Consider the following 27,295-nt stretch of genomic DNA (forward strand, 5'->3'; position numbering starts at 1 on the left):
TCTATGTTCCCCACCCTTGTACCTAGGGAAAAGCCCTTGTGGCCTGTGGTGTTTCTCGGTTATAAATTACAGTGGAGTGTGCCCGGACAAACCCACACAAGCTGATGTCTCCTGAATTTTGTTGGTTTTTTAAATGTAATTTTTATTTTTTATTAGAGTAATTTCCCACTGGGTACGTGGAGCACTTCTACTTTGTGCATTCCTCGGTTGATGGACATTTTCATTGCTTCCAGGTGTTGGCTATGGTAAATGTTGTTGGAGTGCTGGATTGCCAGCCTGTGACTTTTTGATTCTCATTTTCACAGGTGATAGGCCCAGCAGTGGGTGTGATTGACTGACTGGTAGCACCGTGTTTTCCTTTTCAAAGCACCTTCTTTGTGTTTTCATTACTGGCACTTACCACGTCCCCCTTAGAATCGAGGGTACGCATTTCTCCACAATCGCTTCAGCATTTATTGTTTGCCGCATTTATGCTAATGGCCGTACTGGCTGCTGTGAGCTGATAGGTTTTTGTAATTTGGGTTTGCATGTCTTTGAAAATTCATAAAACTCATCATTTTTCTCCACCGTTTACTTTTCTGTTAAAAAAAAGGAAACAGTTGGGAGTACAATATATCTCTTGAAATTGTCTTCTTGGAAGGTTGCCCTATTTTGAAATTTTTGGTCGATTTTCCACCCCAGAATTTTTTTAGAGAGCAGGTGTCATTTCCCGAACTGCAAGTTTGGTGAATATTTAGTGACCTTTAGCAATGGGTTTAAAGCTGCTGTTGTGGGAAGTGGCCTCAAGAACGCAGCATTTCTCCATTCCCAAATCTGGGTAGTGGGGCAGCAGAGCCTTTCTGGCAGTCGTGTTCCTAGGTTGTAAATTAAATTGGAATGTGCATGGAGAAACCCCCATACTTTTATGTCTCTTTATTTCTTCTTGGATTTAAAATTTTTTTTTAATTGGGGTAAAGCTTAGAATATTGTTTGTCCTAGGTGTACACAATCTGGTTCATTTGTACATTATATATTTCTATTCAAGTACAGATCCTCTTCCCATGTAAAATGTTACAGAGGGATCCACAGACCTCCCTTGCTACATGGTCGGTCTTTTTGAGATATGTATATAATATGTGTTTGTATAGATATAGCAACACTAATCTTAATTTATCCATTCTCCCCACCTTTCCTTTTAGATGAGCATAGTTTGTTTTCTAAGTCTGTGAGTGTCTTTCTCTGTGGAAATATATTCATTTGTATCAGTTATTAGATAACGCCTATAAGTGATATCATAGAATACAGGTCTTTGGTTTCCGAGTTACCTCATGTTTCGTGATTATCTCCAGACTCATTTGTGGTGCCTCAAAGAGCAATGGTTCATTGTTTTCCATGGCTAATATCCCATTGTGTACATGGACCACTTCTTCTTTATCCATTCACCTGTTCTTGGACATTTTGATTGCTTCACTGTCTTGGCTATTGTGAATAAGGCTGCACTGCAGCTTTTGCGGCCTGTGTCTTCTCGATTCTTGTCTTCTCAGGTGAAAGGTCCAATGGTGCGCCTGCCGGATTGAATGGTACCTCCATTTTTACTTTTAAACACAGCTCCTTTCTGTTCTCATTATTGGCTGTTACCCCTTTCCGTCTCACCAGCAGGTAGAGGGTACACAGTTCTCTAAAACCCCTTCAGGATTTATTGTTTGTTGACTTTTTGCTGATGATCAGTCGACTGGTGTAAGTTGAAACTTTTTGTAGATTAGATTGCATGCGTCTAACACTCCCTGAGGTTGAGCTTTTATCCATTTTCCTTTTTTTTAAAAAGAGTGTGAGTAAAACATAACTCTTCATAATCTCTTCTTGAAACATTTGCCTGTTTTGAATTTTTTTGTCCATTCCCACCTTCAGCACATTTTTTTAGGGCAGGTGTCCTTTAGAGCCCTGAGTCCTTGTGAATGTTAAGTGAGCATTAGCTGTGAGTTTAAAGCTGCTCTTGCAGGAGACAGCCACAAGGTGGCAGCGTTTCTCCTTTACCAAATTTGGTTACTACGGAAACAGAGCCTTAATGGAAGTGGTGTTCTAGGTTGTATATTAGAATGGAATGTGCCAGGAAAAAGCCCTTTAAGTTTATGTCTGATTACTTCTTGTTCATATTTGTAATTTACTTTTATTTTTTATCCCAGCAAATTTGATTACAATGGTTTGATTGCTCTAGGTGTGCAAGATGTGGTTCTTTCACACATATACATGTATCTATTCTTCCTCGAATCCTTTTCCCATGTAGGGTTATGACACAATGTTGAGTAGTCTTCTCCTGGTCTTCCGTACGTCTTTGGTGGTTATATATTTCACATGGTTTGTATATCTCTGTTAACCTCAATATGATAATGTATCCAATCCTCATCCCTTTCTATATGGTGAACCATAAGTTTTTTTCATGAATCTGTGATTGCCTTTCTCTGTGGAAATATCTACATTGGCATCAATTTTTAAGTAACTCCTAAAAGTGAATTGAAAGCATATGTGTCTTTTGCTTTCTCACTTACTACAGGTGGCGTGATTACATCTAGACTCATCCATGGTGCTGCAAATGGCATTGTTTCATTTTTTTCACTAGCGAATATTCCATCTGTACATGGAGGAGTTCTTCTTTGTCCACCCATCTGTTGGTAGACTTTTTGGTTACTTCCATATGCTGGCTATTGTATTACTGTGCCATGCAGATTTGCCTGCCTGTGTCTTTCCAATTCTCTCTTCTTAGATTATAGGTCGAGGAGTGGGCCTGCTGGATCATATGGTAGCTCAATGTTTACCTTTTTAAGGCACCTCCATTCTGCTGTCATTCGTAGCCCTCTCCAACTTACGTCCCACTTGAATTTGAGGGTATGCATTTCTCCACAACACCTTCAGCATTTATTATTTGTAGTTTCCTTGCTGATGGTTATTCTGACAAGTGTGAGCTGATACCTCTTTGTGGTTGAATTTGCATGTGCCTCATAATCCGGTGAAATTGAGCTTTAAGGCATGTCCTTTTTATTTTTCAAGCTGTGATTACTCCTTAGTTCTTCAAAGTGATCTCTTAAAATATGTGTCACATTTTGAAATGTTTTGGCCATTACCTCCCTCAAGACATTTTGAGGGCAGGTTTCATTTACAATCCTGCAGTACTTGTTCCTATGAAATGACCATGAGCACAGGCTTTAAAGCTGCTTTTGCAGGTAACTGCCAGAGGGTGGCAGCCTTTCTATGTTCCCCACCCTGGTACCTAGGGAAAAGCCCTTGCGGCCTGTGGTGTTTCTCGGTTATAAATTAGAGTGGAGTGTGCCCGGACAAACCCACACAAGCTGATGTCTCCTGAATTTTGTTGGTTTTTTAAATGTAATTTTTATTTTTTATTAGAGTAATTTCCCACTGGGTACGTGGAGCACTTCTACTTTGTGCATTCCTCGGTTGATGGACATTTTCATTGCTTCCAGGTGTTGGCTATGGTAAATGTTGTTGGAGTGCTGGATTGCCAGCCTGTGACTTTTTAATTCTCATTTTCTCAGGTGATAGGCCCAGCAGTGGGTGTGATTGATTGACTGGTAGCACCGTGTTTCCCTTTTCAAAGCACCTTCTTTGTGTTTTCTTTAGTGCCTCTTACCGCGTCCCCCTTAGAATCCAGGGTACGCATTCCTCCACAATCGATTTAGCATTTATTGTTTGCAGCATTTATGCTAATGGCCCTACTGGCTGCTGTGAGCTGATAGGGTTTTGTAATTTGGGTTTGCATGTCTTTGAAAATTCGTAAAACTCACCATTTTTCTCCACCGTTTTCTTTTCTGTTAAAAAAAGGAAACAATTGGGAGTACAATATAACTCTTGAAATTCTCTTCTTGGAAGGTTGCCGTCTTTTGAATTTTTTGGTCGATTTTCCACCCCAGAGTTTTTTTAGAGAGTAGGTGTCATTTCCCGAACTGCAACATTGGTGAATATTTAGTGACATTTAGCAATGGGTTTAAAGCTGCTGTTGTGGGAAGTGGCCTCAAGCAGGCAGCATTTCTCCATTCCCAAGTCTGGGTAGTAGGGCAGCAGAGCCTTTCTGGAAGTCGTGTTGCTAGGTTGTAAATTACATTGTAATGTGCATGGAGAAAGCCCCATAAGTTTATGTGTCATTATTTGTTCTTGTATTTTAAAAGTGTTTTAATTGGGGTAAAGCTTAGAATATTGTTTGTCCTAGGTGTACACAATCTGGTTCATTTGTACATTATATATGTCTATTCAAGTACAGATCCTCTTCCCATGTAAAATGTTACTGAGGGTTCCGCAGACCTCACTTGCTATATGGTCGGTCTTTTTGAGATATGTTTATAATATGTGTTTGTATACATATAGTAACACTAATCTTAATTTATCCCTTCCCCCCACCTTTCCTTTTAGATGAGCACAGTTTGTTTTCTAAGTCTGTGAGTGTCTTTCTCTGTGGAAATATGTTCATTTGTGTCAGTTATTAGATAACGCCTATAAGTGATATCATAGAATATAGGTCTTTTGCTCTCCGACTTACCTCATGTTTCGTGATTATCTCCAGACTCATTTGTGGTGCCTCAGAGAGCAATGGTTCATTGTTTTCCATGGCTAATATTCCATTGTGTACATGGACCACTTCTTCTTTATCCATTCACCTGTTGTTGGGCATTTTCATTGCTTCACTGTCTTGGCTATTGTGAATAAGGCTGCACTGCAGCTTTTGCGGCCTGAGTCTTCTCGATTCTTGTCTTCTCAGGTGAGAGGTCCAATGGTGCGCCTGCTGGCTTGAATGGTACCTCCATTTTTACTTTTAAACACAGCTCCTTTCTGTTATCATTATTGGCTGTTACCCCTTTACGGCTCACCAGCAGGTAGAGGGTACACAGTTCTCTAAAACCCCTTCAGCATGTATTGTTTGTAGACTTTTTGCTGATGGTCAGTCGACTGGTGTAAGTTGAAACTTTTTATAGAATAGATTGCATGGGTCTAACACTCCCTGAGGTTGAGCTTTTATCCATTTTCCTTTTTTTTAAAACACCGTGAGTAAAACTTAACTCTTCATACTCTCTTCTTGAAACATTTGCCTGTTTTGAATTTTTTTGTCCATTCCCTCCTTCAGCACATTTTTTTTAGGGCAGGTGTCCTTTACAGCCCTGAGTCCTTGTGTATGTTAAGTGAGCATTAGCTGTGAGTTTAAAGCTGCTCTTGCAGGAAACGGCCACAAGGTGGCAGCATTTCTCCTTTTCCAAATTTCGTAACTAGGGAAACAGAGGCTTAATGGAAGTGGTGTTCTAGGTTGTAAATTAGAATGGAATGTGTCAGGAAAAAGCCCTTTAAGTTTATGTCTGATTACTTCTTGTTCCTATTTGTAATTTACTTTTTATTCTTTATCCCAGCACATTTGATTACAATGGTTTGTTTTTTCTAGGTGTGCAAGATGTGCTTCTTTCACACATATACATGTATCTATTCTTCCACGCATCCTTTTCCCATGTAGGTCATGACACAATGTTGAGTAGTCTTCTCCTGGTCTTCCGTACGTCTTTGTTGATTATATATTTCACATGGTTTGTATATCTCTGTTAACCCCGATATGGTAATGTATCCAATCCTCATCCCTTTCTATTTGGTGAACCATAAGATTTTTCTAATGAATCTCTGATTGCCTTCCTCTGTGGAAATATCTTCACTGGTATCAATTTTTAAGTAACTCCTAAAAGTGATATGATAGGATATGTGTCTTTTGCTTTCTCACTTACTACAGGTGGCGTGCTTACGTCTAGACTCATGTATGGGCTGCAAATGGCATTGTTTCATTTTTTTCACTAGCGAATATTCCATCTGTACATGGAGGAGTTCTTCTTTGTCCACCCATCTGTTGGTGGACTTTTTGGTTACTTCCATATCTTGGCTATTGTAATACTGTGCCATGCAGATTTGCCTGCCTGTGTCTTTCCAATTCTCTCTTCTTAGATTATAGGTCGAGGAGTGAGCCTGCTGGATCATATGGTAGCTCAATGTTTACCTTTTTAAGGCACCTCCATTCTGCTCTCATTTGTGGCCCTTTCCAACTTACGTCCCCCTTGAAGTTGAGGGTACGCATTTCTCCACAACACCTTCAGCATTTTTGTCTGTAGATTTCTTGTTAATGGTTATTCTGACAATTGTGAGCTGATACCTTTCTGTGGTTGAATTCGCACGTGCCTCATAATCCGTTGAAATTGAGCTTTAAGGCATGTCCTTTTTATTTTTCAAGCTGTGATTACCCCTTAGTTCTTCAAATTGTTCTCTTAAAGTATGCGTCACATTTTGAAATGTTTTGGCCATTACCTCCCTCAAGACATTTTGAGGGCAGGTTTCATTTACAGTTCTGCAGTACTTGTTCCTATGAAATGACCATTAGCACAGGCTTTAATGCTGCTTTTGCAGATAACTGCCAGAGGGTGGCAGCCTTTCTATGTTCCCCACCCTGGTAACTAGGGAGAAGCCCTTGCGGCCTGTGGTGTTTCTCGGTTATAAATTAGAGTGGAGTGTGCCCGGACAAACCCACACAAGCTGATGTCTCCTTACTTTTGTTGGAGTTTTAAATTTAATTTTTATTTTTTATTGGAGTAATTTTCCACCGTGGACGTGGACCACTTCTACTTTGTGCATTCCTCGGTTGATGGACATTTTCATTGCTTCCAAGCGTTGGCTATGGTAAATATTGTTGGAGTGCAGGATTGCCAGCCTGTGACTTTTTGATTCTCATTTTCACAGGTGATAGGCCCAGCAGTGGGTGTGATTGACTGACTGGTAGCACCGTGTTTTCCTTTTCAAAGCACCTTCTTTGTGTTTTCATTACTGGCACTTACCACGTCCCCCTTAGAATCGAGGGTACGCATTTCTCCACAATCGCTTCAGCATTTAATGTTTGCCGCATTTATGCTAATGGCCGTACTGGCTGCTGTGAGCTGATAGGTTTTTGTAATTTGGGTTTGCATGTCTTTGAAAATTCATAAAACTCATCATTTTTCTCCACCGTTTACTTTTCTGTTAAAAAAAAGGAAACAGTTGGGAGTACAATATATCTCTTGAAATTGTCTTCTTGGAAGGTTGCCCTATTTTGAAATTTTTGGTCGATTTTCCACCCCAGAATTTTTTTAGAGAGCAGGTGTCATTTCCCGAACTGCAAGTTTGGTAAATATTTAGTGACCTTTAGCAATGGGTTTAAAGCTGCTGTTGTGGGAAGTGGCCTCAAGAAGGCAGCATTTCTCCATTCCCAAATCTGGGTAGTGGGGCAGCAGAGCCTTTCTGGCAGTCGTGTTCCTAGGTTGTAAATTAAATTGGAATGTGCATGGAGAAACCCCCATACTTTTATGTCTCTTTATTTCTTCTTGGATTTAAAATTTTTTTTTAATTGGGGTAAAGCTTAGAATATTGTTTGTCCTAGGTGTACACAATCTGGTTCATTTGTACATTATATATTTCTATTCAAGTACAGATCCTCTTCCCATGTAAAATGTTACAGAGGGATCCACAGACATCCCTTGCTACATGGTCGGTCTTTTTGAGATATGTATATAATATGTGTTTGTATAGATATAGCAACACTAATCTTAATTTATCCATTCTCCCCACCTTTCCTTTTAGATGAGCATAGTTTGTTTTCTAAGTCTGTGAGTGTCTTTCTCTGTGGAAATATATTCATTTGTGTCAGTTATTAGATAACGCCTATAAGTGATATCATAGAATACAGGTCTTTGGTTTCCGAGTTACCTCATGTTTCGTGATTATCTCCAGACTCATTTGTGGTGCCTCAAAGAGCAATGGTTCATTGTTTTCCATGGCTAATATCCCATTGTGTACATGGACCACTTCTTCTTTATCCATTCACCTGTTCTTGGACATTTTGATTGCTTCACTGTCTTGGCTATTGTGAATAAGGCTGCACTGCAGCTTTTGCGGCCTGTGTCTTCTCGATTCTTGTCTTCTCAGGTGAAAGGTCCAATGGTGCGCCTGCCGGATTGAATGGTACCTCCATTTTTACTTTTAAACACAGCTCCTTTCTGTTCTCATTATTGGCTGTTACCCCTTTCCGTCTCACCAGCAGGTAGAGGGTACACAGTTCTCTAAAACCCCTTCAGGATTTATTGTTTGTTGACTTTTTGCTGATGATCAGTCGACTGGTGTAAGTTGAAACTTTTTGTAGATTAGATTGCATGCGTCTAACACTCCCTGAGGTTGAGCTTTTATCCATTTTCCTTTTTTTTTAAAAAGAGTGTGAGTAAAACATAACTCTTCATAATCTCTTCTTGAAACATTTGCCTGTTTTGAATTTTTTTGTCCATTCCCACCTTCAGCACATTTTTTTAGGGCAGGTGTCCTTTAGAGCCCTGAGTCCTTGTGAATGTTAAGTGAGCATTAGCTGTGAGTTTAAAGCTGCTCTTGCAGGAGACAGCCACAAGGTGGCAGCGTTTCTCCTTTACCAAATTTGGTTACTACGGAAACAGAGCCTTAATGGAAGTGGTGTTCTAGGTTGTATATTAGAATGGAATGTGCCAGGAAAAAGCCCTTTAAGTTTATGTCTGATTACTTCTTGTTCATATTTGTAATTTACTTTTATTTTTTCTCCCAGCAAATTTGATTACAATGGTTTGATTGCTCTAGGTGTGCAAGATGTGGTTCTTTCACACATATACATGTATCTATTCTTCCTCGAATCCTTTTCCCATGTCGGGTTATGACACAATGTTGAGTAGTCTTCTCCTGGTCTTCCGTACGTCTTTGGTGGTTATATATTTCACATGGTTTGTATATCTCTGTTAACCCCAATATGATAATGTATCCAATCCTCATCCCTTTCTATATGGTGAACCATAAGTTTTTTTCATGAATCTGTGATTGCCTTTCTCTGTGGAAATATCTACATTGGCATCAATTTTTAAGTAACTCCTAAAAGTGAATTGATAGCATATGTGTCTCTTGCTTTCTCACTTACTACAGGTGGCGTGATTACATCTAGACTCATCCATGGTGCTGCAAATGGCATTGTTTCATTTTTTTCACTAGCGAATATTCCATCTGTACATGGAGGAGTTCTTCTTTGTCCACCCATCTGTTGGTAGACTTTTTGGTTACTTCCATATGCTGGCTATTGTAATACTGTGCCATGCAGATTTGCCTGCCTGTGTCTTTACAATTCTCTCTTCTTAGATTATAGGTCGAGGAGTGGGCCTGCTGGATCATATGGTAGCTCAATGTTTACCTTTTTAAGGCACCTCCATTCTGCTGTCATTCGTAGCCCTCTCCAACTTACGTCCCACTTGAATTTGAGGGTATGCATTTCTCCACAACACCTTCAGCATTTATTGTTTGTAGTTTCCTTGCTGATGGTTATTCTGACAAGTGTGAGCTGATACCTCTTTGTGGTTGAATTTGCATGTGCCTCATAATCCGGTGAAATTGAGCTTTAAGGCATGTCCTTTTTATTTTTCAAGCTGTGATTACTCCTTAGTTCTTCAAAGTGATCTCTTAAAATATGTGTCACATTTTGAAATGTTTTGGCCATTACCTCCCTCAAGACATTTTGAGGGCAGGTTTCATTTACAATCCGGCAGTACTTGTTCCTATGAAATGACCATGATCACAGGCTTTAAAGCTGCTTTTGCAGGTAACTGCCAGAGGGTGGCAGCCTTTCTATGTTCCCCACCCTTGTACCTAGGGAAAAGCCCTTGTGGCCTGTGGTGTTTCTCGGTTATAAATTACAGTGGAGTGTGCCCGGACAAACCCACACAAGCTGATGTCTCCTGAATTTTGTTGGTTTTTTAAATGTAATTTTTATTTTTTATTAGAGTAATTTCCCACTGGGTACGTGGAGCACTTCTACTTTGTGCATTCCTCGGTTGATGGACATTTTCATTGCTTCCAGGTGTTGGCTATGGTAAATGTTGTTGGAGTGCTGGATTGCCAGCCTGTGACTTTTTGATTCTCATTTTCACAGGTGATAGGCCCAGCAGTGGGTGTGATTGACTGACTGGTAGCACCGTGTTTTCCTTTTCAAAGCACCTTCTTTGTGTTTTCATTACTGGCACTTACCACGTCCCCCTTAGAATCGAGGGTACGCATTTCTCCACAATCGCTTCAGCATTTATTGTTTGCCGCATTTATGCTAATGGCCGTACTGGCTGCTGTGAGCTGATAGGTTTTTGTAATTTGGGTTTGCATGTCTTTGAAAATTCATAAAACTCATCATTTTTCTCCACCGTTTACTTTTCTGTTAAAAAAAAGGAAACAGTTGGGAGTACAATATATCTCTTGAAATTGTCTTCTTGGAAGGTTGCCCTATTTTGAAATTTTTGGTCGATTTTCCACCCCAGAATTTTTTTAGAGAGCAGGTGTCATTTCCCGAACTGCAAGTTTGGTGAATATTTAGTGACCTTTAGCAATGGGTTTAAAGCTGCTGTTGTGGGAAGTGGCCTCAAGAACGCAGCATTTCTCCATTCCCAAATCTGGGTAGTGGGGCAGCAGAGCCTTTCTGGCAGTCGTGTTCCTAGGTTGTAAATTAAATTGGAATGTGCATGGAGAAACCCCCATACTTTTATGTCTCTTTATTTCTTCTTGGATTTAAAATTTTTTTTTAATTGGGGTAAAGCTTAGAATATTGTTTGTCCTAGGTGTACACAATCTGGTTCATTTGTACATTATATATTTCTATTCAAGTACAGATCCTCTTCCCATGTAAAATGTTACAGAGGGATCCACAGACCTCCCTTGCTACATGGTCGGTCTTTTTGAGATATGTATATAATATGTGTTTGTATAGATATAGCAACACTAATCTTAATTTATCCATTCTCCCCACCTTTCCTTTTAGATGAGCATAGTTTGTTTTCTAAGTCTGTGAGTGTCTTTCTCTGTGGAAATATATTCATTTGTATCAGTTATTAGATAACGCCTATAAGTGATATCATAGAATACAGGTCTTTGGTTTCCGAGTTACCTCATGTTTCGTGATTATCTCCAGACTCATTTGTGGTGCCTCAAAGAGCAATGGTTCATTGTTTTCCATGGCTAATATCCCATTGTGTACATGGACCACTTCTTCTTTATCCATTCACCTGTTCTTGGACATTTTGATTGCTTCACTGTCTTGGCTATTGTGAATAAGGCTGCACTGCAGCTTTTGCGGCCTGTGTCTTCTCGATTCTTGTCTTCTCAGGTGAAAGGTCCAATGGTGCGCCTGCCGGATTGAATGGTACCTCCATTTTTACTTTTAAACACAGCTCCTTTCTGTTCTCATTATTGGCTGTTACCCCTTTCCGTCTCACCAGCAGGTAGAGGGTACACAGTTCTCTAAAACCCCTTCAGGATTTATTGTTTGTTGACTTTTTGCTGATGATCAGTCGACTGGTGTAAGTTGAAACTTTTTGTAGATTAGATTGCATGCGTCTAACACTCCCTGAGGTTGAGCTTTTATCCATTTTCCTTTTTTTTAAAAAGAGTGTGAGTAAAACATAACTCTTCATAATCTCTTCTTGAAACATTTGCCTGTTTTGAATTTTTTTGTCCATTCCCACCTTCAGCACATTTTTTTAGGGCAGGTGTCCTTTAGAGCCCTGAGTCCTTGTGAATGTTAAGTGAGCATTAGCTGTGAGTTTAAAGCTGCTCTTGCAGGAGACAGCCACAAGGTGGCAGCGTTTCTCCTTTACCAAATTTGGTTACTACGGAAACAGAGCCTTAATGGAAGTGGTGTTCTAGGTTGTATATTAGAATGGAATGTGCCAGGAAAAAGCCCTTTAAGTTTATGTCTGATTACTTCTTGTTCATATTTGTAATTTACTTTTATTTTTTATCCCAGCAAATTTGATTACAATGGTTTGATTGCTCTAGGTGTGCAAGATGTGGTTCTTTCACACATATACATGTATCTATTCTTCCTCGAATCCTTTTCCCATGTAGGGTTATGACACAATGTTGAGTAGTCTTCTCCTGGTCTTCCGTACGTCTTTGGTGGTTATATATTTCACATGGTTTGTATATCTCTGTTAACCTCAATATGATAATGTATCCAATCCTCATCCCTTTCTATATGGTGAACCATAAGTTTTTTTCATGAATCTGTGATTGCCTTTCTCTGTGGAAATATCTACATTGGCATCAATTTTTAAGTAACTCCTAAAAGTGAATTGAAAGCATATGTGTCTTTTGCTTTCTCACTTACTACAGGTGGCGTGATTACATCTAGACTCATCCATGGTGCTGCAAATGGCATTGTTTCATTTTTTTCACTAGCGAATATTCCATCTGTACATGGAGGAGTTCTTCTTTGTCCACCCATCTGTTGGTAGACTTTTTGGTTACTTCCATATGCTGGCTATTGTATTACTGTGCCATGCAGATTTGCCTGCCTGTGTCTTTCCAATTCTCTCTTCTTAGATTATAGGTCGAGGAGTGGGCCTGCTGGATCATATGGTAGCTCAATGTTTACCTTTTTAAGGCACCTCCATTCTGCTGTCATTCGTAGCCCTCTCCAACTTACGTCCCACTTGAATTTGAGGGTATGCATTTCTCCACAACACCTTCAGCATTTATTATTTGTAGTTTCCTTGCTGATGGTTATTCTGACAAGTGTGAGCTGATACCTCTTTGTGGTTGAATTTGCATGTGCCTCATAATCCGGTGAAATTGAGCTTTAAGGCATGTCCTTTTTATTTTTCAAGCTGTGATTACTCCTTAGTTCTTCAAAGTGATCTCTTAAAATATGTGTCACATTTTGAAATGTTTTGGCCATTACCTCCCTCAAGACATTTTGAGGGCAGGTTTCATTTACAATCCTGCAGTACTTGTTCCTATGAAATGACCATGAGCACAGGCTTTAAAGCTGCTTTTGCAGGTAACTGCCAGAGGGTGGCAGCCTTTCTATGTTCCCCACCCTGGTACCTAGGGAAAAGCCCTTGCGGCCTGTGGTGTTTCTCGGTTATAAATTAGAGTGGAGTGTGCCCGGACAAACCCACACAAGCTGATGTCTCCTGAATTTTGTTGGTTTTTTAAATGTAATTTTTATTTTTTATTAGAGTAATTTCCCACTGGGTACGTGGAGCACTTCTACTTTGTGCATTCCTCGGTTGATGGACATTTTCATTGCTTCCAGGTGTTGGCTATGGTAAATGTTGTTGGAGTGCTGGATTGCCAGCCTGTGACTTTTTAATTCTCATTTTCTCAGGTGATAGGCCCAGCAGTGGGTGTGATTGATTGACTGGTAGCACCGTGTTTCCCTTTTCAAAGCACCTTCTTTGTGTTTTCTTTAGTGCCTCTTACCGCGTCCCCCTTAGAATCCAGGGTACGCATTCCTCCACAATCGATTTAGCATTTATTGTTTGCAGCATTTATGCTAATGGCCCTACTGGCTGCTGTGAGCTGATAGGGTTTTGTAATTTGGGTTTGCATGTCTTTGAAAATTCGTAAAACTCACCATTTTTCTCCACCGTTTTCTTTTCTGTTAAAAAAAGGAAACAATTGGGAGTACAATATAACTCTTGAAATTCTCTTCTTGGAAGGTTGCCGTCTTTTGAATTTTTTGGTCGATTTTCCACCCCAGAGTTTTTTTAGAGAGTAGGTGTCATTTCCCGAACTGCAACATTGGTGAATATTTAGTGACATTTAGCAATGGGTTTAAAGCTGCTGTTGTGGGAAGTGGCCTCAAGCAGGCAGCATTTCTCCATTCCCAAGTCTGGGTAGTAGGGCAGCAGAGCCTTTCTGGAAGTCGTGTTGCTAGGTTGTAAATTACATTGTAATGTGCATGGAGAAAGCCCCATAAGTTTATGTGTCATTATTTGTTCTTGTATTTTAAAAGTGTTTTAATTGGGGTAAAGCTTAGAATATTGTTTGTCCTAGGTGTACACAATCTGGTTCATTTGTACATTATATATGTCTATTCAAGTACAGATCCTCTTCCCATGTAAAATGTTACTGAGGGTTCCGCAGACCTCACTTGCTATATGGTCGGTCTTTTTGAGATATGTTTATAATATGTGTTTGTATACATATAGTAACACTAATCTTAATTTATCCCTTCCCCCCACCTTTCCTTTTAGATGAGCACAGTTTGTTTTCTAAGTCTGTGAGTGTCTTTCTCTGTGGAAATATGTTCATTTGTGTCAGTTATTAGATAACGCCTATAAGTGATATCATAGAATATAGGTCTTTTGCTCTCCGACTTACCTCATGTTTCGTGATTATCTCCAGACTCATTTGTGGTGCCTCAGAGAGCAATGGTTCATTGTTTTCCATGGCTAATATTCCATTGTGTACATGGACCACTTCTTCTTTATCCATTCACCTGTTGTTGGGCATTTTCATTGCTTCACTGTCTTGGCTATTGTGAATAAGGCTGCACTGCAGCTTTTGCGGCCTGAGTCTTCTCGATTCTTGTCTTCTCAGGTGAGAGGTCCAATGGTGCGCCTGCTGGCTTGAATGGTACCTCCATTTTTACTTTTAAACACAGCTCCTTTCTGTTCTCATTATTGGCTGTTACCCCTTTACGTCTCACCAGCCGGTAGAGGGTACACAGTTCTCTAAAACCCCTTCAGCATGTATTGTTTGTAGACTTTTTGCTGATGGTCAGTCGACTGGTGTAAGTTGAAACTTTTTATAGAATAGATTGCATGGCTCTAACACTCCCTGAGGTTGAGCTTTTATCCATTTTCCTTTTTTTTAAAACACCGTGAGTAAAACTTAACTCTTCATACTCTCTTCTTGAAACATTTGCCTGTTTTGAATTTTTTTGTCCATTCCCTCCTTCAGCACATTTTTTTTAGGGCAGGTGTCCTTTACAGCCCTGAGTCCTTGTGTATGTTAAGTGAGCATTAGCTGTGAGTTTAAAGCTGCTCTTGCAGGAAACGGCCACAAGGTGGCAGCATTTCTCCTTTTCCAAATTTCGTAACTAGGGAAACAGAGGCTTAATGGAAGTGGTATTCTAGGTTGTAAATTAGAATGGAATGTGCCAGGAAAAAGCCCTTTAAGTTTATGTCTCATAACTTCTTGTTCATATTTGTAATTTACTTTTTATTCTTTATCCCAGCACATTTGATTACAATGGTTTGTTTTTTCTAGGTGTGCAAGATGTGCTTCTTTCACACATATACATGTATCTATTCTTCCACGCATCTTTTTCCCATGTAGGTCATGACACAATGTTGAGTAGTCTTCTCCTGGTCTTCCGTACGTCTTTGTTGATTATATATTTCACATGGTTTGTATATCTCTGTTAACCCCAATATGGTAATGTATCCAATCCTCATCCCTTTCTATTTGGTGAACCATAAAATTTTTTTAATGAATCTCTGATTGCCTTTCTCTGTGGAAATATCTTCACTGGTATTAATTTTTAAGTAACTCCTAAAAGTGATATGATAGGATATGTGTCTTTTGCTTTCTCACTTACTACAGGTGGCGTGCTTACGTCTAGACTCATGTATGGGCTGCAAATGGCATTGTTTCATTTTTTTCACTAGCGAATATTCCATCTGTACATGGAGGAGTTCTTCTTTGTCCACCCATCTGTTGGTGGACTTTTTGGTTACTTCCATATCTTGGCTATTGTAATACTGTGCCATGCAGATTTGCCTGCCTGTGTCTTTCCAATTCTCTCTTCTTAGATTATAGGTCGAGGAGTGAGCCTGCTGGATCATATGGTAGCTCAATGTTTACCTTTTTAAGGCACCTCCATTCTGCTCTCATTTGTGGCCCTTTCCAACTTACGTGCCCCTTGAAGTTGAGGGTAAGCATTTCTCCACAACACCTTCAGCATTTTTGTCTGTAGATTTCTTGTTAATGGTTATTCTGACAATTGTGAGCTGATACCTTTTTGTGGTTGAATTCGCACGTGCCTCATAATCCGTTGAAATTGAGCTTTAAGGCATGTCCTTTTTATTTTTCAAGCTGTGATTACCCCTTAGTTCTTCAAATTGTTCTCTTAAAGTATGCATCACATTTTGAAATGTTTTGGCCATTATCTCCCTCAAGACATTTTGAGGGCAGGTTTCATTTACAGTTCTGCAGTACTTGTTCCTATGAAATGACCATTAGCACAGGCTTTAATGCTGCTTTTGCAGATAACTGCCAGAGGGTGGCAGCCTTTCTATGTTCCCCACCCTGGTAACTAGGGAGAAGCCCTTGCGGCCTGTGGTGTTTCTCGGTTATAAATTAGAGTGGAGTGTGCCCGGAAAAACCCACACAAGCTGATGTCTCCTTACTTTTGTTGGAGTTTTAAATTTAATTTTTATTTTTTATTGGAGTAATTTTCCACCGTGGACGTGGACCACTTCTACTTTGTGCATTCCTCGGTTGATGGACATTTTCATTGCTTCCAAGCGTTGGCCATGGTAAATATTGTTGGAGTGCAGGATTGCCAGCCTGTGACTGTTTGATTCTCATTTTCACAGGTGATAGGCCCAGCAGTGGGTGTGATTGACTGACTGGTAGCACCGTGTTTTCCTTTTCAAAGCACCTTCTTTGTGTTTTCATTACTGGCATTTACCACGTCCCCCTTAGAATCGAGGGTACGCATTTCTCCACAATCGCTTCAGCATTTATTGTTTGCCGCATTTATGCTAATGGCCGTACTGGCTGCTGTGAGCTGATAGGTTTTTGTAATTTGGGTTTGCATGTCTTTGAAAATTCATAAAACTCATCATTTTTCTCCACCGTTTACTTTTCTGTTAAAAAAAAGGAAACAGTTGGGAGTACAATATATCTCTTGAAATTGTCTTCTTGGAAGGTTGCCCTATTTTGAAATTTTTGGTCGATTTTCCACCCCAGAATTTTTTTAGAGAGCAGGTGTCATTTCCCGAACTGCAAGTTTGGTAAATATTTAGTGACCTTTAGCAATGGGTTTAAAGCTGCTGTTGTGGGAAGTGGCCTCAAGAAGGCAGCATTTCTCCATTCCCAAATCTGGGTAGTGGGGCAGCAGAGCCTTTCTGGCAGTCGTGTTCCTAGGTTGTAAATTAAATTGGAATGTGCATGGAGAAACCCCCATACTTTTATGTCTCTTTATTTCTTCTTGGATTTAAAATTTTTTTTTAATTGGGGTAAAGCTTAGAATATTGTTTGTCCTAGGTGTACACAATCTGGTTCATTTGTACATTATATATTTCTATTCAAGTACAGATCCTCTTCCCATGTAAAATGTTACAGAGGGATCCACAGACCTCCCTTGCTACATGGTCGGTCTTTTTGAGATATGTATATAATATGTGTTTGTATAGATATAGCAACACTAATCTTAATTTATCCATTCTCCCCACCTTTCCTTTTAGATGAGCATAGTTTGTTTTCTAAGTCTGTGAGTGTCTTTCTCTGTGGAAATATATTCATTTGTGTCAGTTATTAGATAACGCCTATAAGTGATATCATAGAATACAGGTCTTTGGTTTCCGAGTTACCTCATGTTTCGTGATTATCTCCAGACTCATTTGTGGTGCCTCAAAGAGCAATGGTTCATTGTTTTCCATGGCTAATATCCCATTGTGTACATGGACCACTTCTTCTTTATCCATTCACCTGTTCTTGGACATTTTGATTGCTTCACTGTCTTGGCTATTGTGAATAAGGCTGCACTGCAGCTTTTGCGGCCTGTGTCTTCTCGATTCTTGTCTTCTCAGGTGAGAGGTCCAATGGTGCGCCTGCCGGATTGAATGGTACCTCCATTTTTACTTTTAAACACAGCTCCTTTCTGTTCTCATTATTGGCTGTTACCCCTTTCCGTCTCACCAGCAGGTAGAGGGTACACAGTTCTCTAAAACCCCTTCAGGATTTATTGTTTGTTGACTTTTTGCTGATGATCAGTCGACTGGTGTAAGTTGAAACTTTTTGTAGATTAGATTGCATGCGTCTAACACTCCCTGAGGTTGAGCTTTTATCCATTTTCCTTTTTTTTTAAAAAGAGTGTGAGTAAAACATAACTCTTCATAATCTCTTCTTGAAACATTTGCCTGTTTTGAATTTTTTTGTCCATTCCCACCTTCAGCACATTTTTTTAGGGCAGGTGTCCTTTAGAGCCCTGAGTCCTTGTGAATGTTAAGTGAGCATTAGCTGTGAGTTTAAAGCTGCTCTTGCAGGAGACAGCCACAAGGTGGCAGCGTTTCTCCTTTACCAAATTTGGTTACTACGGAAACAGAGCCTTAATGGAAGTGGTGTTCTAGGTTGTATATTAGAATGGAATGTGCCAGGAAAAAGCCCTTTAAGTTTATGTCTGATTACTTCTTGTTCATATTTGTAATTTACTTTTATTTTTTCTCCCAGCAAATTTGATTACAATGGTTTGATTGCTCTAGGTGTGCAAGATGTGGTTCTTTCACACATATACATGTATCTATTCTTCCTCGAATCCTTTTCCCATGTCGGGTTATGACACAATGTTGAGTAGTCTTCTCCTGGTCTTCCGTACGTCTATGGTGGTTATATATTTCACATGGTTTGTATATCTCTGTTAACCCCAATATGATAATGTATCCAATCCTCATCCCTTTCTATATGGTGAACCATAAGTTTTTTTCATGAATCTGTGATTGCCTTTCTCTGTGGAAATATCTACATTGGCATCAATTTTTAAGTAACTCCTAAAAGTGAATTGAAAGCATATGTGTCTCTTGCTTTCTCACTTACTACAGGTGGCGTGATTACATCTAGACTCATCCATGGTGCTGCAAATGGCATTGTTTCATTTTTTTCACTAGCGAATATTCCATCTGTACATGGAGGAGTTCTTCTTTGTCCACCCATCTGTTGGTAGACTTTTTGGTTACTTCCATATGCTGGCTATTGTAATACTGTGCCATGCAGATTTGCCTGCCTGTGTCTTTCCAATTCTCTCTTCTTAGATTATAGGTCGAGGAGTGGGCCTGCTGGATCATATGGTAGCTCAATGTTTACCTTTTTAAGGCACCTCCATTCTGCTGTCATTCGTAGCCCTCTCCAACTTACGTCCCACTTGAATTTGAGGGTATGCATTTCTCCACAACACCTTCAGCATTTATTGTTTGTAGTTTCCTTGCTGATGGTTATTCTGACAAGTGTGAGCTGATACCTCTTTGTGGTTGAATTTGCATGTGCCTCATAATCCGGTGAAATTGAGCTTTAAGGCATGTCCTTTTTATTTTTCAAGCTGTGATTACTCCTTAGTTCTTCAAAGTGATCTCTTAAAATATGTGTCACATTTTGAAATGTTTTGGCCATAACCTCCCTCAAGACATTTTGAGGGCAGGTTTCATTTACAATCCTGCAGTACTTGTTCCTATGAAATGACCATGATCACAGGCTTTAAAGCTGCTTTTGCAGGTAACTGCCAGAGGGTGGCAGCCTTTCTATGTTCCCCACCCTGGTACCTAGGGAAAAGCCCTTGTGGCGTGTGGTGTTTCTCGGTTATAAATTAGAGTGGAGTGTGCCCGGACAAACCCACACAAGCTGATGTCTCCTGAATTTTGTTGGTTTTTTAAATGTAATTTTTATTTTTGATTAGAGTAATTTCCCACTGGGTACGTGGAGCACTTCTACTTTGTGCATTCCTCGGTTGATGGACATTTTCATTGCTTCCAGGTGTTGGCTATGGTAAATGTTGTTGGAGTGCTGGATTGCCAGCCTGTGACTTTTTAATTCTCATTTTCTCAGGTGATAGGCCCAGCAGTGGGTGTGATTGATTGACTGGTAGCACCGTGTTTCCCTTTTCAAAGCACCTTCTTTGTGTTTTCTTTAGTGCCTCTTACCACGTCCCCCTTAGAATCGAGGGTACGCATTCCTCCACAATCGATTTAGCATTTATTGTTTGCAGCATTTATGCTAATGGCCCTACTGGCTGCTGTGAGCTGATAGGGTTTTGTAATTTGGGTTTGCATGTCTTTGAAAATTCGTAAAACTCACCATTTTTCTCCACCGTTTTCTTTTCTGTTAAAAAAAGGAAACAATTGGGAGTACAATATAACTCTTGAAATTCTCTTCTTGGAAGGTTGCCGTCTTTTGAATTTTTTGGTCGATTTTCCACCCCAGAGTTTTTTTAGAGAGTAGGTGTCATTTCCCGAACTGCAACATTGGTGAATATTTAGTGACATTTAGCAATGGGTTTAAAGCTGCTGTTGTGGGAAGTGGCCTCAAGCAGGCAGCATTTCTCCATTCCCAAGTCTGGGTACTAGGGCAGCAGAGCCTTTCTGGAAGTCGTGTTCCTAGGTTGTAAATTAAATTGAAATGTGCATGGAGAAACCCCCATACTTTTATGTCTCTTTATTTCTTCTTGGATTTAAAATTTTTTTTTAATTGGGGTAAAGCTTAGAATATTGTTTGTCCTAGGTGTACACAATCTGGTTCATTTGTACATTATATATTTCTATTCAAGTACAGATCCTCTTCCCATGTAAAATGTTACAGAGGGATCCACAGACCTCCCTTGCTACATGGTCGGTCTTTTTGAGATATGTATATAATATGTGTTTGTATAGATATAGCAACACTAATCTTAATTTATCCATTCTCCCCACCTTTCCTTTTAGATGAGCATAGTTTGTTTTCTAAGTCTGTGAGTGTCTTTCTCTGTGGAAATATATTCATTTGTATCAGTTATTAGATAACGCCTATAAGTGATATCATAGAATACAGGTCTTTGGTCTCCGAGTTACCTCATGTTTCGTGATTATCTCCAGACTCATTTGTGGTGCCTCAAAGAGCAATGGTTCATTGTTTTCCATGGCTAATATCCCATTGTGTACATGGACCACTTCTTCTTTATCCATTCACCTGTTCTTGGACATTTTGATTGCTTCACTGTCTTGGCTATTGTGAATAAGGCTGCACTGCAGCTTTTGCGGCCTGTGTCTTCTCGATTCTTGTCTTCTCAGGTGAAAGGTCCAATGGTGCGCCTGCCGGATTGAATGGTACCTCCATTTTTACTTTTAAACACAGTTCCTTTCTGTTCTCATTATTGGCTGTTACCCCTTTCCGTCTCACCAGCAGGTAGAGGGTACACAGTTCTCTAAAACCCCTTCAGGATTTATTGTTTGTTGACTTTTTGCTGATGATCAGTCGACTGGTGTAAGTTGAAACTTTTTGTAGATTAGATTGCATGCGTCTAACACTCCCTGAGGTTGAGCTTTTATCCATTTTCCTTTTTTTTAAAAAGAGTGTGAGTAAAACATAACTCTTCATAATCTCTTCTTGAAACATTTGCCTGTTTTGAATTTTTTTGTCCATTCCCACCTTCAGCACATTTTTTTAGGGCAGGTGTCCTTTAGAGCCCTGAGTCCTTGTGAATGTTAAGTGAGCATTAGCTGTGAGTTTAAAGCTGCTCTTGCAGGAGACAGCCACAAGGTGGCAGCGTTTCTCCTTTACCAAATTTGGTTACTACGGAAACAGAGCCTTAATGGAAGTGGTGTTCTAGGTTGTATATTAGAATGGAATGTGCCAGGAAAAAGCCCTTTAAGTTTTTGTCTGATTACTTCTTGTTCATATTTGTAATTTACTTTTATTTTTTATCCCAGCAAATTTGATTACAATGGTTTGATTGCTCTAGGTGTGCAAGATGTGGTTCTTTCACACATATACATGTATCTATTCTTCCTCAAATCCTTTTCCCATGTAGGGTTATGACACAATGTTGAGTAGTCTTCTCCTGGTCTTCCGTACGTCTTTGGTGGTTATATATTTCACATGGTTTGTATATCTCTGTTAACCTCAATATGATAATGTATCCAATCCTCATCCCTTTCTATATGGTGAACCATAAGTTTTTTTCATGAATCTGTGATTGCCTTTCTCTGTGGAAATATCTACATTGGCATCAATTTTTAAGTAACTCCTAAAAGTGAATTGAAAGCATATGTGTCTCTTGCTTTCTCACTTACTACAGGTGGCGTGATTACATCTAGACTCATCCATGGTGCTGCAAATGGCATTGTTTCATTTTTTTCACTAGCGAATATTCCATCTGTACATGGAGGAGTTCTTCTTTGTCCACCCATCTGTTGGTAGACTTTTTGGTTACTTCCATATGCTGGCTATTGTATTACTGTGCCATGCAGATTTGCCTGCCTGTGTCTTTCCAATTCTCTCTTCTTAGATTATAGGTCGAGGAGTGGGCCTGCTGGATCATATGGTAGCTCAATGTTTACCTTTTTAAGGCACCTCCATTCTGCTGTCATTTGTAGCCCTCTCCAACTTACGTCCCACTTGAATTTGAGGGTATGCATTTCTCCACAACACCTTCAGCATTTATTGTTTGTAGTTTCCTTGCTGATGGTTATTCTGACAAGTGTGAGCTGATACCTCTTTGTGGTTGAATTTGCATGTGCCTCATAATCCGGTGAAATTGAGCTTTAAGGCATGTCCTTTTTATTTTTCAAGCTGTGATTACTCCTTAGTTCTTCAAAGTGATCTCTTAAAATATGTGTCACATTTTGAAATGTTTTGGCCATTACCTCCCTCAAGACATTTTGAGGGCAGGTTTCATTTACAATCCTGCAGTACTTGTTCCTATGAAATGACCATGAGCACAGGCTTTAAAGCTGCTTTTGCAGGTAACTGCCAGAGGGTGGCAGCCTTTCTATGTTCCCCACCCTGGTACCTAGGGAAAAGCCCTTGCGGCTTGTGGTGTTTCTCGGTTATAAATTAGAGTTGAGTGTGCCCGGACAAACCCACACAAGCTGATGTCTCCTGAATTTTGTTGGTTTTTTAAATGTAATTTTTATTTTTTATTAGAGTAATTTCCCACTGGGTACGTGGAGCACTTCTACTTTGTGCATTCCTCGGTTGATGGACATTTTCATTGCTTCCAGGTGTTGGCTATGGTAAATGTTGTTGGAGTGCTGGATTGCCAGCCTGTGACTTTTTAATTCTCATTTTCTCAGGTGATAGGCCCAGCAGTGGGTGTGATTGATTGACTGGTAGCACCGTGTTTCCCTTTTCAAAGCACCTTCTTTGTGTTTTCTTTAGTGCCTCTTACCACGTCACCCTTAGAATCGAGGGTACGCATTCCTCCACAATCGATTTAGCATTTATTGTTTGCAGCATTTATGCTAATGGCCCTACTGGCTGCTGTGAGCTGATAGGGTTTTGTAATTTGGGTTTGCATGTCTTTGAAAATTCGTAAAACTCACCATTTTTCTCCACCGTTTTCTTTTCTGTTAAAAAAAGGAAACAATTGGGAGTACAATATAACTCTTGAAATTCTCTTCTTGGAAGGTTGCCGTCTTTTGAATTTTTTGGTCGATTTTCCACCCCAGAGTTTTTTTAGAGAGTAGGTGTCATTTCCCGAACTGCAACATTGGTGAATATTTAGTGACATTTAGCAATGGGTTTAAAGCTGCTGTTGTGGGAAGTGGCCTCAAGCAGGCAGCATTTCTCCATTCCCAAGTCTGGGTAGTAGGGCAGCAGAGCCTTTCTGGAAGTCGTGTTGCTAGGTTGTAAATTACATTGTAATGTGCATGGAGAAAGCCCCATAAGTTTATGTGTCATTATTTGTTCTTGTATTTTAAAAGTGTTTTAATTGGGGTAAAGCTTAGAATATTGTTTGTCCTAGGTGTACACAATCTGGTTCATTTGTACATTATATATGTCTATTCAAGTACAGATCCTCTTCCCATGTAAAATGTTACTGAGGGTTCCGCAGACCTCACTTGCTATATGGTCGGTCTTTTTGAGATATGTTTATAATATGTGTTTGTATACATATAGTAACACTAATCTTAATTTATCCCTTCCCCCCACCTTTCCTTTTAGATGAGCACAGTTTGTTTTCTAAGTCTGTGAGTGTCTTTCTCTGTGGAAATATGTTCATTTGTGTCAGTTATTAGATAACGCCTATAAGTGATATCATAGAATATAGGTCTTTTGCTCTCCGACTTACCTCATGTTTCGTGATTATCTCCAGACTCATTTGTGGTGCCTCAGAGAGCAATGGTTCATTGTTTTCCATGGCTAATATTCCATTGTGTACATGGACCACTTCTTCTTTATCCATTCACCTGTTGTTGGGCATTTTCATTGCTTCACTGTCTTGGCTATTGTGAATAAGGCTGCACTGCAGCTTTTGCGGCCTGAGTCTTCTCGATTCTTGTCTTCTCAGGTGAGAGGTCCAATGGTGCGCCTGCTGGCTTGAATGGTACCTCCATTTTTACTTTTAAACACAGCTCCTTTCTGTTATCATTATTGGCTGTTACCCCTTTACGGCTCACCAGCAGGTAGAGGGTACACAGTTCTCTAAAACCCCTTCAGCATGTATTGTTTGTAGACTTTTTGCTGATGGTCAGTCGACTGGTGTAAGTTGAAACTTTTTATAGAATAGATTGCATGGGTCTAACACTCCCTGAGGTTGAGTTTTTATCCATTTTCCTTTTTTTTAAAACACCGTGAGTAAAACTTAACTCTTCATACTCTCTTCTTGAAACATTTGCCTGTTTTGAATTTTTTTGTCCATTCCCTCCTTCAGCACATTTTTTTTAGGGCAGGTGTCCTTTACAGCCCTGAGTCCTTGTGTATGTTAAGTGAGCATTAGCTGTGAGTTTAAAGCTGCTCTTGCAGGAAACGGCCACAAGGTGGCAGCATTTCTCCTTTTCCAAATTTCGTAACTAGGGAAACAGAGGCTTAATGGAAGTGGTGTTCTAGGTTGTAAATTAGAATGGAATGTGTCAGGAAAAAGCCCTTTAAGTTTATGTCTGATTACTTCTTGTTCATATTTGTAATTTACTTTTTATTCTTTATCCCAGCACATTTGATTACAATGGTTTGTTTTTTCTAGGTGTGCAAGATGTGCTTCTTTCACACATATACATGTATCTATTCTTCCACGCATCCTTTTCCCATGTAGGTCATGACACAATGTTGAGTAGTCTTCTCCTGGTCTTCCGTACGTCTTTGTTGATTATATATTTCACATGGTTTGTATATCTCTGTTAACCCCGATATGGTAATGTATCCAATCCTCATCCCTTTCTATTTGGTGAACCATAAGATTTTTCTAATGAATCTCTGATTGCCTTCCTCTGTGGAAATATCTTCACTGGTATCAATTTTTAAGTAACTCCTAAAAGTGATATGATAGGATATGTGTCTTTTGCTTTCTCACTTACTACAGGTGGCGTGCTTACGTCTAGACTCATGTATGGGCTGCAAATGGCATTGTTTCATTTTTTTCACTAGCGAATATTCCATCTGTACATGGAGGAGTTCTTCTTTGTCCACCCATCTGTTGGTGGACTTTTTGGTTACTTCCATATCTTGGCTATTGTAATACTGTGCCATGCAGATTTGCCTGCCTGTGTCTTTCCAATTCTCTCTTCTTAGATTATAGGTCGAGGAGTGAGCCTGCTGGATCATATGGTAGCTCAATGTTTACCTTTTTAAGGCAACTCCATTCTGCTCTCATTTGTGGCCCTTTCCAACTTACGTCCCCCTTGAAGTTGAGGGTACGCATTTCTCCACAACACCTTCAGCATTTTTGTCTGTAGATTTCTTGTTAATGGTTATTCTGACAATTGTGAGCTGATACCTTTTTGTGGTTGAATTCGCACGTGCCTCATAATCCGTTGAAATTGAGCTTTAAGGCATGTCCTTTTTATTTTTCAAGCTGTGATTACCCCTTAGTTCTTCAAATTGTTCTCTTAAAGTATGCGTCACATTTTGAAATGTTTTGGCCATTACCTCCCTCAAGACATTTTGAGGGCAGGTTTCATTTACAGTTCTGCAGTACTTGTTCCTATGAAATGACCATTAGCACAGGCTTTAATGCTGCTTTTGCAGATAACTGCCAGAGGGTGGCAGCCTTTCTATGTTCCCCACCCTGGTAACTAGGGAGAAGCCCTTGCGGCCTGTGGTGTTTCTCGGTTATAAATTAGAGTGGAGTGTGCCCGGACAAACCCACACAAGCTGATGTCTCCTTACTTTTGTTGGAGTTTTAAATTTAATTTTTATTTTTTATTGGAGTAATTTTCCACCGTGTACGTGGACCACTTCTACTTTGTGCATTCCTCGGTTGATGGACATTTTCATTGCTTCCAAGCGTTGGCTATGGTAAATATTGTTGGAGTGCAGGATTGCCAGCCTGTGACTTTTTGATTCTCATTTTCACAGGTGATAGGCCCAGCAGTGGGTGTGATTGACTGACTGGTAGCACCGTGTTTTCCTTTTCAAAGCACCTTCTTTGTGTTTTCATTACTGGCACTTACCACGTCCCCCTTAGAATCGAGGGTACGCATTTCTCCACAATCGCTTCAGCATTTATTGTTTGCCGCATTTATGCTAATGGCCGTACTGGCTGCTGTGAGCTGATAGGTTTTTGTAATTTGGGTTTGCATGTCTTTGAAAATTCATAAAACTCATCATTTTTCTCCACCGTTTACTTTTCTGTTAAAAAAAAGGAAACAGTTGGGAGTACAATATATCTCTTGAAATTGTCTTCTTGGAAGGTTGCCCTATTTTGAAATTTTTGGTCGATTTTCCACCCCAGAATTTTTTTAGAGAGCAGGTGTCATTTCCCGAACTGCAAGTTTGGTAAATATTTAGTGACCTTTAGCAATGGGTTTAAAGCTGCTGTTGTGGGAAGTGGCCTCAAGAAGGCAGCATTTCTCCATTCCCAAATCTGGGTAGTGGGGCAGCAGAGCCTTTCTGGCAGTCGTGTTCCTAGGTTGTAAATTAAATTGGAATGTGCATGGAGAAACCCCCATACTTTTATGTCTCTTTATTTCTTCTTGGATTTAAAATTTTTTTTTAATTGGGGTAAAGCTTAGAATATTGTTTGTCCTAGGTGTACACAATCTGGTTCATTTGTACATTATATATTTCTATTCAAGTACAGATCCTCTTCCCATGTAAAATGTTACAGAGGGATCCACAGACCTCCCTTGCTACATGGTCGGTCTTTTTGAGATATGTATATAATATGTGTTTGTATAGATATAGCAACACTAATCTTAATTTATCCATTCTCCCCACCTTTCCTTTTAGATGAGCATAGTTTGTTTTCTAAGTCTGTGAGTGTCTTTCTCTGTGGAAATATATTCATTTGTGTCAGTTATTAGATAACGCCTATAAGTGATATCATAGAATACAGGTCTTTGGTTTCCGAGTTACCTCATGTTTCGTGATTATCTCCAGACTCATTTGTGGTGCCTCAAAGAGCAATGGTTCATTGTTTTCCATGGCTAATATCCCATTGTGTACATGGACCACTTCTTCTTTATCCATTCACCTGTTCTTGGACATTTTGATTGCTTCACTGTCTTGGCTATTGTGAATAAGGCTGCACTGCAGCTTTTGCGGCCTGTGTCTTCTCGATTCTTGTCTTCTCAGG

The sequence above is a fragment of the Eschrichtius robustus genome, chromosome 9, assembly GCF_028021215.1.
Source record: "Eschrichtius robustus isolate mEscRob2 chromosome 9, mEscRob2.pri, whole genome shotgun sequence".
NCBI classification, from domain to species: Eukaryota; Metazoa; Chordata; class Mammalia; order Artiodactyla; family Eschrichtiidae; genus Eschrichtius; species Eschrichtius robustus.